Source organism: Hibiscus syriacus, unplaced genomic scaffold, assembly GCF_006381635.1.
Source record: "Hibiscus syriacus cultivar Baekdansim isolate YM2019G1 unplaced genomic scaffold, ASM638163v2 tig00110637_pilon, whole genome shotgun sequence".
Lineage (NCBI taxonomy): Eukaryota > Viridiplantae > Streptophyta > Magnoliopsida > Malvales > Malvaceae > Hibiscus > Hibiscus syriacus.
Genome location: NW_024062808.1, coordinates 928,637 through 936,693, shown reverse-complemented (window position 1 = coordinate 936,693; position 8,057 = coordinate 928,637). Strand labels below are relative to the sequence as shown.

At 38.9% G+C, this 8,057-nt stretch overlaps 1 pseudogene; it reads right to left on the bottom strand.

The window, feature by feature from the left end:
* Window positions 1–6,362: 6,362 nt before the first annotated feature.
* LOC120136841 lies at window positions 6,363–7,995 on the bottom strand (annotated as a pseudogene).
* Window positions 7,996–8,057: the final 62 nt, after the last annotated feature.

The window sequence follows — 8,057 nt, the reverse complement described above, 5'->3', positions numbered from 1 at the left end:
TTAGGGGCTCTAAATTCAATTTCTTTGAAACACGTAACATTAGGGTTTCATAAGTTAACTTCTTTAATGACAGTTTTAGTTGAAGATTCATGGGTAAAGGCATATATTGTAAAACACCATGAACATTCTCCCATGACCCTCCAAAACACAAATCTATCCAAACATGATCAACATTAGATGATTTCATGGTTGTAACTAAACAAACGAGATGCAAAACTAAGACCTGTTACCGGATGGGGAAGGATGTCGTTGGATATTGGAACGGATGTCGCCGGAGAGAGTGATAGATGGAGATGGAATGAGTTGCGATTTAGGGATTTAGGTTATGAGTTGTTGCTGCTGCGTATATATATACACACAAAATTTGACTTGCGAAACTAAAACCTGTTGCGAACTTTGAAACTCGCATTGCGATTCTGTATTATCTCGTTGCGAAAGTCAGAATCGCGTTGCGAAAGGCAATCATTACTATGATCTGTTCAGTTGTCATCACTTATTAGACATGTATTAGTAACTTGAGTTTGAACATTGCTATGATCTGTTCAGTTGTCATCACTTATTAGACATTCATTTGACTATCGCAACGCGAAAATGGCTATCGCAACGCGAAAATGGTTATCGCAACGAGAAAATCGCAATGCGAAATGAAAATCGCATTGCGATTTTCTCGTTGCGATTTTCATTTCGCATTGCGATTTTCTCGTTGCGATAGCCATTTCGCGTTGCGATAGTCTGTTTTGCCTTCAACATAAAGTAGATTGAAAATCAACAAATCAACTATTACATTTCAACACAAATTATGTACACATCAATTAAACAAATCAACATTTACAAATCATCTTTTACAAATCAATTAAACAATCAAAAAATAATAATAATTCTTATTTCTTCATCAATTATTGAATCAATGAATCAACAACTTTGTGACCCCGTACATCCATTTCACGCAGCTCACTTAAGGATTAACCTGCAAAAACCAAACATTTGCTCAAACAAGACTTCCTACACATCTAAAACCTACAAACAGCAAATTATTGAATTCTAGGTACTTAACCAAACATTTTCAAACCAAAAGGAGTATATATGTTAACAAAACTTGCATTTGACTTACCAATTAACAATGGACACTTTCATAACGCGGATGCAGGTAGGCAGCGTCTCGAATATATTTCTCTAGCCATATAATGCCGAAACCACAAGCCTACTGCAGCTCTATCTCTATCGGTGGGAGGTAAAAACTATGTGCTTCCCGTCGTCAAACGCGCCAAGCAAAGGCATACGAGAGGACCACAATCCCCTCTGGCTCCCAGCGATTGCTGTGGCGCGGTCTCGTCTCTGACAACTGTGACATTGAACTTCTTTGGCTTCTTGTGTCCAGAATGACTCCAATACTTAATCTCATCCAAGAATTTAGCCAAATGAGAGCTCCATCCCTTGAAAATATCTCTCAAATCAGACAGTGATATGTAATTGATCATGCTGTCATACACTATTATCTTCAGGGATGGGAGCTGAAGTTGGACGAGAAGCCAGTGACGACGTTCTAAAACAGGGATAAACACCTGCGATCATAAGTAATAATTCATTTATTTGCGCACTTATTTATGAACACCTATAAAAAATTTAAAAAATAAACACTAACCTTATCGACCTCCCACCATGCAGGATAAAGTTTAGCTTGTCCATTGCCAACAAAAATGATTCATCTCGTTGATTCTTCAAGTGAACTGCGTGAAAAGCCGTCGGCATTATTGTATATAGCGAATTTTTTTTATTTTTCCTCAGCTTCCTTATTATTAGTAGACGTGACACTCACGCATCGATATGCTGTTTTACAAAAAAATACATATATTAGTGAATTACATTAATTTTTAAACAAATTAATCAAAATCATATATAAGACAAATATAAGACTTACCTCCCCATCCAAATAGCCACTGTCTTCAACCCCTAATAGCACACCCCACCAAGACCGATCAAGCAACAAAAACATTTCATCGTTGAGTTTGATGATGTCAGTGTAACACCCTTGGCTCCGCTCATGTAGATAAAAATCAACTGCGGTCTTAGCCCAAAGGGTATTATCCACAATTGTTTCCGGTAGTTGTCTCCTCTCCACTTCAGATACCGGAAGGGTACTAGCCGGTAACTCATACAAGAGCCAACTCTCATCCATCATGTCCGGAACCGGTGGGGGTTTCTCAATACTTCGATATATTACCCCATGTGAATCGGGCTCTGGAATGGTAGGAGTGACCTCTTCAACGATGACAGTGGCCTCTTGAACGGTGGGGGGGGAATCTTGAGGGAGAATAGGGGCCTCTTGAACGATTGGAGGGGACTCTTGAGGGATGACCGGTGAGTCGGGCTTCTTCTTGCGGAGTCTTCGCACCATTGGGGTGAACGGAGACATAATACTACGTCCACGCCGTCTGATGCGTGAACTCCGTCGTGCAAGGAAAACCCGACGTAAAGCATCCACCTTATCGGGCCGCTAAAAAAATTAATACATAAATCAGTAAATAAACAGACATGATATTAAACAAAGACAAATATGTTTCAAACTAGCATTGTATTCACCCAAATCATTATTCTATCATAGTTCACAAAATGCTCAGATAACATTCCAGAAGTAAGCACTTATATAAATATTTAAAAGGACAACATATATAAACATTCCAGAAGAAGAATAGTTTACTTTCGCAACACGAAACTTAAAATCGCAACGCGAAATGACTATCGCAACGCGGAAATGGCTATCGCAATGCGAAATGAAAATCGCAACGACAAAATCGCAACGCGAAATGAAATCGCAACGACAAAATCGCAACGCGAAATGAAATCGCAACGACAAAATCGCAACGCGAAATGAAATCGCAACGACAAAATCGCAACGCGAAACACAAATCGCATGCGATTTGTGTTTCGCGTTGCGATTTTGTCGTTGCGATTTTCATTTCGCATTGCGATAGCCATTTCCGCGTTGCGATAGTCATTTTCGTGTTGCGAAAGTAAACTATTCTTCTTCTGCAAATTGAAACTTGAATGGATTGCATTACTTCAACCAAAAGACAAAAACAAAACCAAAAACAAATACTAACAAAAACAGTTTAGCAGTATTGGCAGCAACCGAATGAATTACGAGTATGAAAAATCTTAAACTTACCTCGTTGCGTAGAGTATGAACCTCATTCTGCAACGATACTACCATCTCACGTAGAGCGGCTACCTCACCGCGTAATGTAGACACCTCAACACGCCATGCACCATCGTCTTTGCGTAAAGTACCGACCTCCTCACGCAAGGCATTGACCTCATCACGTAACTCCCCTAACTCATCCCGTTGAGGTGGAGGTGGAGAACAGGGAGATAAACGTTGTGGCATCTTTGCCGGTCGCCTATCTTGCGGTGATGGTGGAGAAGAGGCTCGATGATGTGACAGAATAGGTGATGGCTGTCGTTGTGGAGGTGTATAGCCGGGTCGATCAGATGATGGCTCTGGGTGAGGTGATAGCTCTGGGCGAGGTGATGGCTCCCGAAGTGGAGACTGCTCATCAACCGTTCCATTAAAAAAACGCTTACTAGCTTGCCACCAATCAGTGGCAAGCTCAGTTTCCGTGGGTGTCAGCCTCTGTAGAGGAGTGTTGGCCTCCTAACAATATAAAAGCTCAAACAAAGTTAAACGTGTACTAGTAATAACTTGTTTTAAACATATGGTAGTATTTATGTTAACTTACATTATTTATTGTCGTATACCGTAGTAAATCTTCCCATTGCAAGGTCCGTTTCCTCTTCCAGGAAATAGCCCTGGGAATATCATTTGAAGTTTTTATTGCATATGTCTTCATGGCGGGAAAGGCCTCAAATATCCAAATCTACAAACAATATAATAACAAACATTAGTAATTGTTAAATAATTACTTATAATTTTGGAAACATCATATAAAAATTCTTACCTTAAAGGCCCAAATAAAGCCTGTCAAAGTGTATTTGGAACCATCGCCATGCAAACTTTTTCGATCATCCAAGGCAGACGATAACTTATTCCATGTAGCTTTCCATAAATACGAGCCCCACGGAAACAGGTTCCACGCATTTAGGTCTTCTACCAATTGATTAGATCATTTGGAATAGGTTGTCTGGCCTCTCTGCCTAAAAAGCCGGCATGCAAAAGAATTAGAAGGCATACTCGGACAACGTCGACGTCATCCATCCGAGTAAAACCATCTTTATTATTCAAAAATCTTGTCAGGTCTTCTACGTGTAGACTCGGCCTCTCCAGCTCAGGAAAAACCCGGGATAGCCATGATGGGGGGTAATGTGTCTAGTGTACCAACCTACATCATCGTGTCCGAAGCGTAGACCGGTGATTAAGCAAAACTCCTCCCGCCCAAAACACGTATACACCGGTGGAAAATCAAACCATATCTTTCATCACGACGTTGTATAGTCTCTGGTAGATCGCTAGTCATGGTTTGAAGAAACAGGTGTGTCAACATCGCATCTCCACCGGGATGTTGTACTTTTAGCCATGGCCCGAAACATGTATCCTCAAACATTTTTCTTTGTGCAGGTGAAAGCTTCGACGCAATTGTTTTGGCCAGGCTGACTTTATTTCTCAAGGTCAATTAAGCCGAATAAAAGTTCTACAAAAACAATAAACATACTAAATTAGATATACCAAAACTACACTGTGAAGATATACCAAAAACAATAATAAACATAAATAGTAGTAGTTTATTCTTCAAACTTAAATATGCAACACTGTGAATTTCGTATTTGTCTTTGTTTTTTGGTTGAGTAATGCAATTCATTCAAGTTTCAATTTGCAGAAGAATAATAGTTTCTGAAAATGAAAATCGCAACACGAAAATGACTATCGCAACGAGAGAATCGCAACGCGAAACTAAAATCGCGTTGCGATTTGCATTTCGCGTTGCGATTTGCATTTCGCGTTGCGATTCTTGGTTGATTTAATAAGCAATCTAAGTGAAATGGTTAATCTATTATTGAAATTACCAGTAAACTTATCATCAATTTCAATATGAAAAACCTAATAATAATGCAAAAATTTCAAAAAGAAAATAATTAAAAAAACTAACCCTCGTTGGTTGATTTGGTTGATTTTCCATTTCTGATTGTGAGGGTGGCTCTGAGAGATGGAGATAGACGGATTTCGCCGGAGATGGGGACGGATTTCGTCGGAGATGGGTGAGAGAGTGAGAGATGGAGATGGGACTGAGTTGTGATTTTAGGTTTTAGGTTATGAGTTGCGATTACGGGATATACTGTGGACAGTTCAGTGTTCCAATATATTAATATTCATGTTTGGAATTTAAAAATAAAATACTTGGCCAGGATACTAATGGCGCTTTGAAAATCGCATTGCGATTATGTATTATCGCGTTGCGAAAGTCAGTATCGCGTTGCGAAAGTAAGTATCTCGTTGCGATTTTTTATTATCGCATTGCGATAGTCAGTATCGCATTGCGATTTTCCCAATTCGCGTTGCGATTTACTTATTCACATTGCGATTTTCCCAATTCGCGTTGCGATTTACTTATTCGCATTGCGAATTGGGAAAATCGCAACGATACTGTAAACCATCGCAACGCGATTTCCAACTATTGCAACGCGAAATGCAACGCGAATTTGCGATAATGGAGATCGCGTTGCGAATTAGCGATCGCATTGCGATTTTGTTGGTCATTTTGGCAAATCCGGAAAAAGTTGGTTAAAATCGTATATTATATGGGATTTTTGGTCACTGAGGTTATTTTCTCTAAAATAAATTGTATCACAACAACATAAACTATACAGACATGTACATATAAAATAAATTATTTGTTGATTGGATTATTCAATGTACTCAAGCAAATATTGGGAACATATTATTAATCAACACTAGGGATAGACATGGAACCCGAACCCGATAAGTTTTGACCCGAACTCGGAATAATTCGAATTGTTAAGTGAAGATGATTAAGTTTTCACCCTAAAAAAAACCAGGCTCATCAATAGATCAGAAGATGGTCAGGAGTTAATGGTCAACAAAATGATTGGCATCGACGGGAGTAAGTTATCCAAACTGGGGATAGTTACTTCTCTTCCTGTCTGCTTTGTTCCTTTGTTTTCGCACAACGGACTCCCGGACTCGAACGGAGACTTTCAGCGTGTTAGACTGACATGATTAACGATATAATAATAAAGAAAAATATTCTTAGTTGATCGATAAAAAAACTTTAATCGGCCAGATTAACGATATAATAATAAAGAATATAATTTTAAGTTCAGTTAATATTAGATCACGAATTATGTTACAAAAATATTATAAACTTTTTACAAGTAAAATACGTAATACAAATATAATATCAATAATAAATACTGCCAATTAAAAAAAATCAAGCACCCATGGCTAGGAAGTGAATCTGGCAATAGAGCGAACAAGAGCTATGGGATTTAGAGTGAACTGTCGGAGAAGAAACTAGCTTAACGGCTTCAGAAGAATTCAGTTGACACTGAAGTCGCTTAATGCCGTAAGACCACGCTAATTGAAGATCTTCAAAAATACCCCAAAATTCGGCATACAAAGGAGTTGAAATCCCAGCCGACTTGCTGAAGCCAACAATCCAGTCTCCATTACTATCTCGGATAAGACCACCAGCAGAACCATGTGAAGTGGCGATATTCACAGCGTCATCAGTATTAAGGGTAAACCAATCTCCAAGGGGCTCAGAAGCAGTTATCAGAGAGGATGAAGGGACCAAAGTTTGCTTACTCTGAAGAGTTGGTCATTTGGAAGGTTCATTCCATTAAAACTGACAGAGTTCCTTTACTTCCACACCTGCCAAGTTATCGAAGAAAAGTTAAAAGCTCCCCATTCAAATTTTTTGTCAAGTTATCGAAGAAAATGACAGAGTAAGCACAGGCAAGCATAAACATTTTTTTACCATAACAAATGTCTATATAAACTGGAATCCCAATTCATACGGAAAATTACCAGTATATTAATTGTACTTTTACCTAAGAATCTCCCCACTAAAAAGAGTTCAACGGGAAAGAGAAGAAAAAAGCTACCCATTCTACTGATTAAAGCAACAACTATGATAGGCACAGAGAGCAACACGTGCTCTCCATCAATCTGAGTCATTCATGTCTGAGACCTTCGAGCAAGCGATTGGCTGAACATAAAGGATTCAATTAATTATGGAAATATTAATAAATAATTTGAAACGTGCTATAATCTATTCTCCCAGCAAGAAACAACAAATAGCTTCTTTTTTTTGATAGAAACAACAAATAGCTTTAATCACATTACCTGCGGTATATCCCATACTCGGGACTCTTCTGCCTGTCGTAAGCATGACCATTACAGCGATCATAAACAGGACTATGAGCCCTGCCATAATCAGGACTTGGTTGTCTGCAATAAGCAGGACTTGGAGACCTCCGATGTGGACTATCCCATGTCTACCACTACCACCTCTTCTAGGACTATCATATTTGCCATCCCTCTCATCATCATCCCTTAAAGCATATTCAACAGACACGACTCTGTCCAATAACTTGCTGTAAAATGCACAAACATTAATAAAGTAGGAGCGATATCATCTCACATGAAATTAATAACAAAAAAAAAGTATATTCCCACCTTCTCTGTGTTGCCTCAAGGGCTTTGCTAGCATCCTCTTGCGTGGCAAATTGCACATGCAAAGTTCCCCCTAATGCAAACATTAAGAGCCTTCCTGTATGGCTCAAAATGCTTCATTATATCTCGTTCCCTTGTGCGGATCGGATCAAAGTTGATAACAAACAAGGTTTTGGTGGGCCTTTGACTTGTAGTTGACCTAGAACCATCGTGATGCCGACCACGTTCTCCCTGACAATAAAAATATCCTCAAAATAATTTGTTTGCTTTCATAGCCATTAAAATCAAAACCAGACACTATTGAAAGATTTAATTCACACATCAATAACATAACTTAGCCACTCCATGGAACGTAGCAGACGATCGTATCCAAAAGGTATATTGTCAAGTCCACAAATAGCATCTTCAG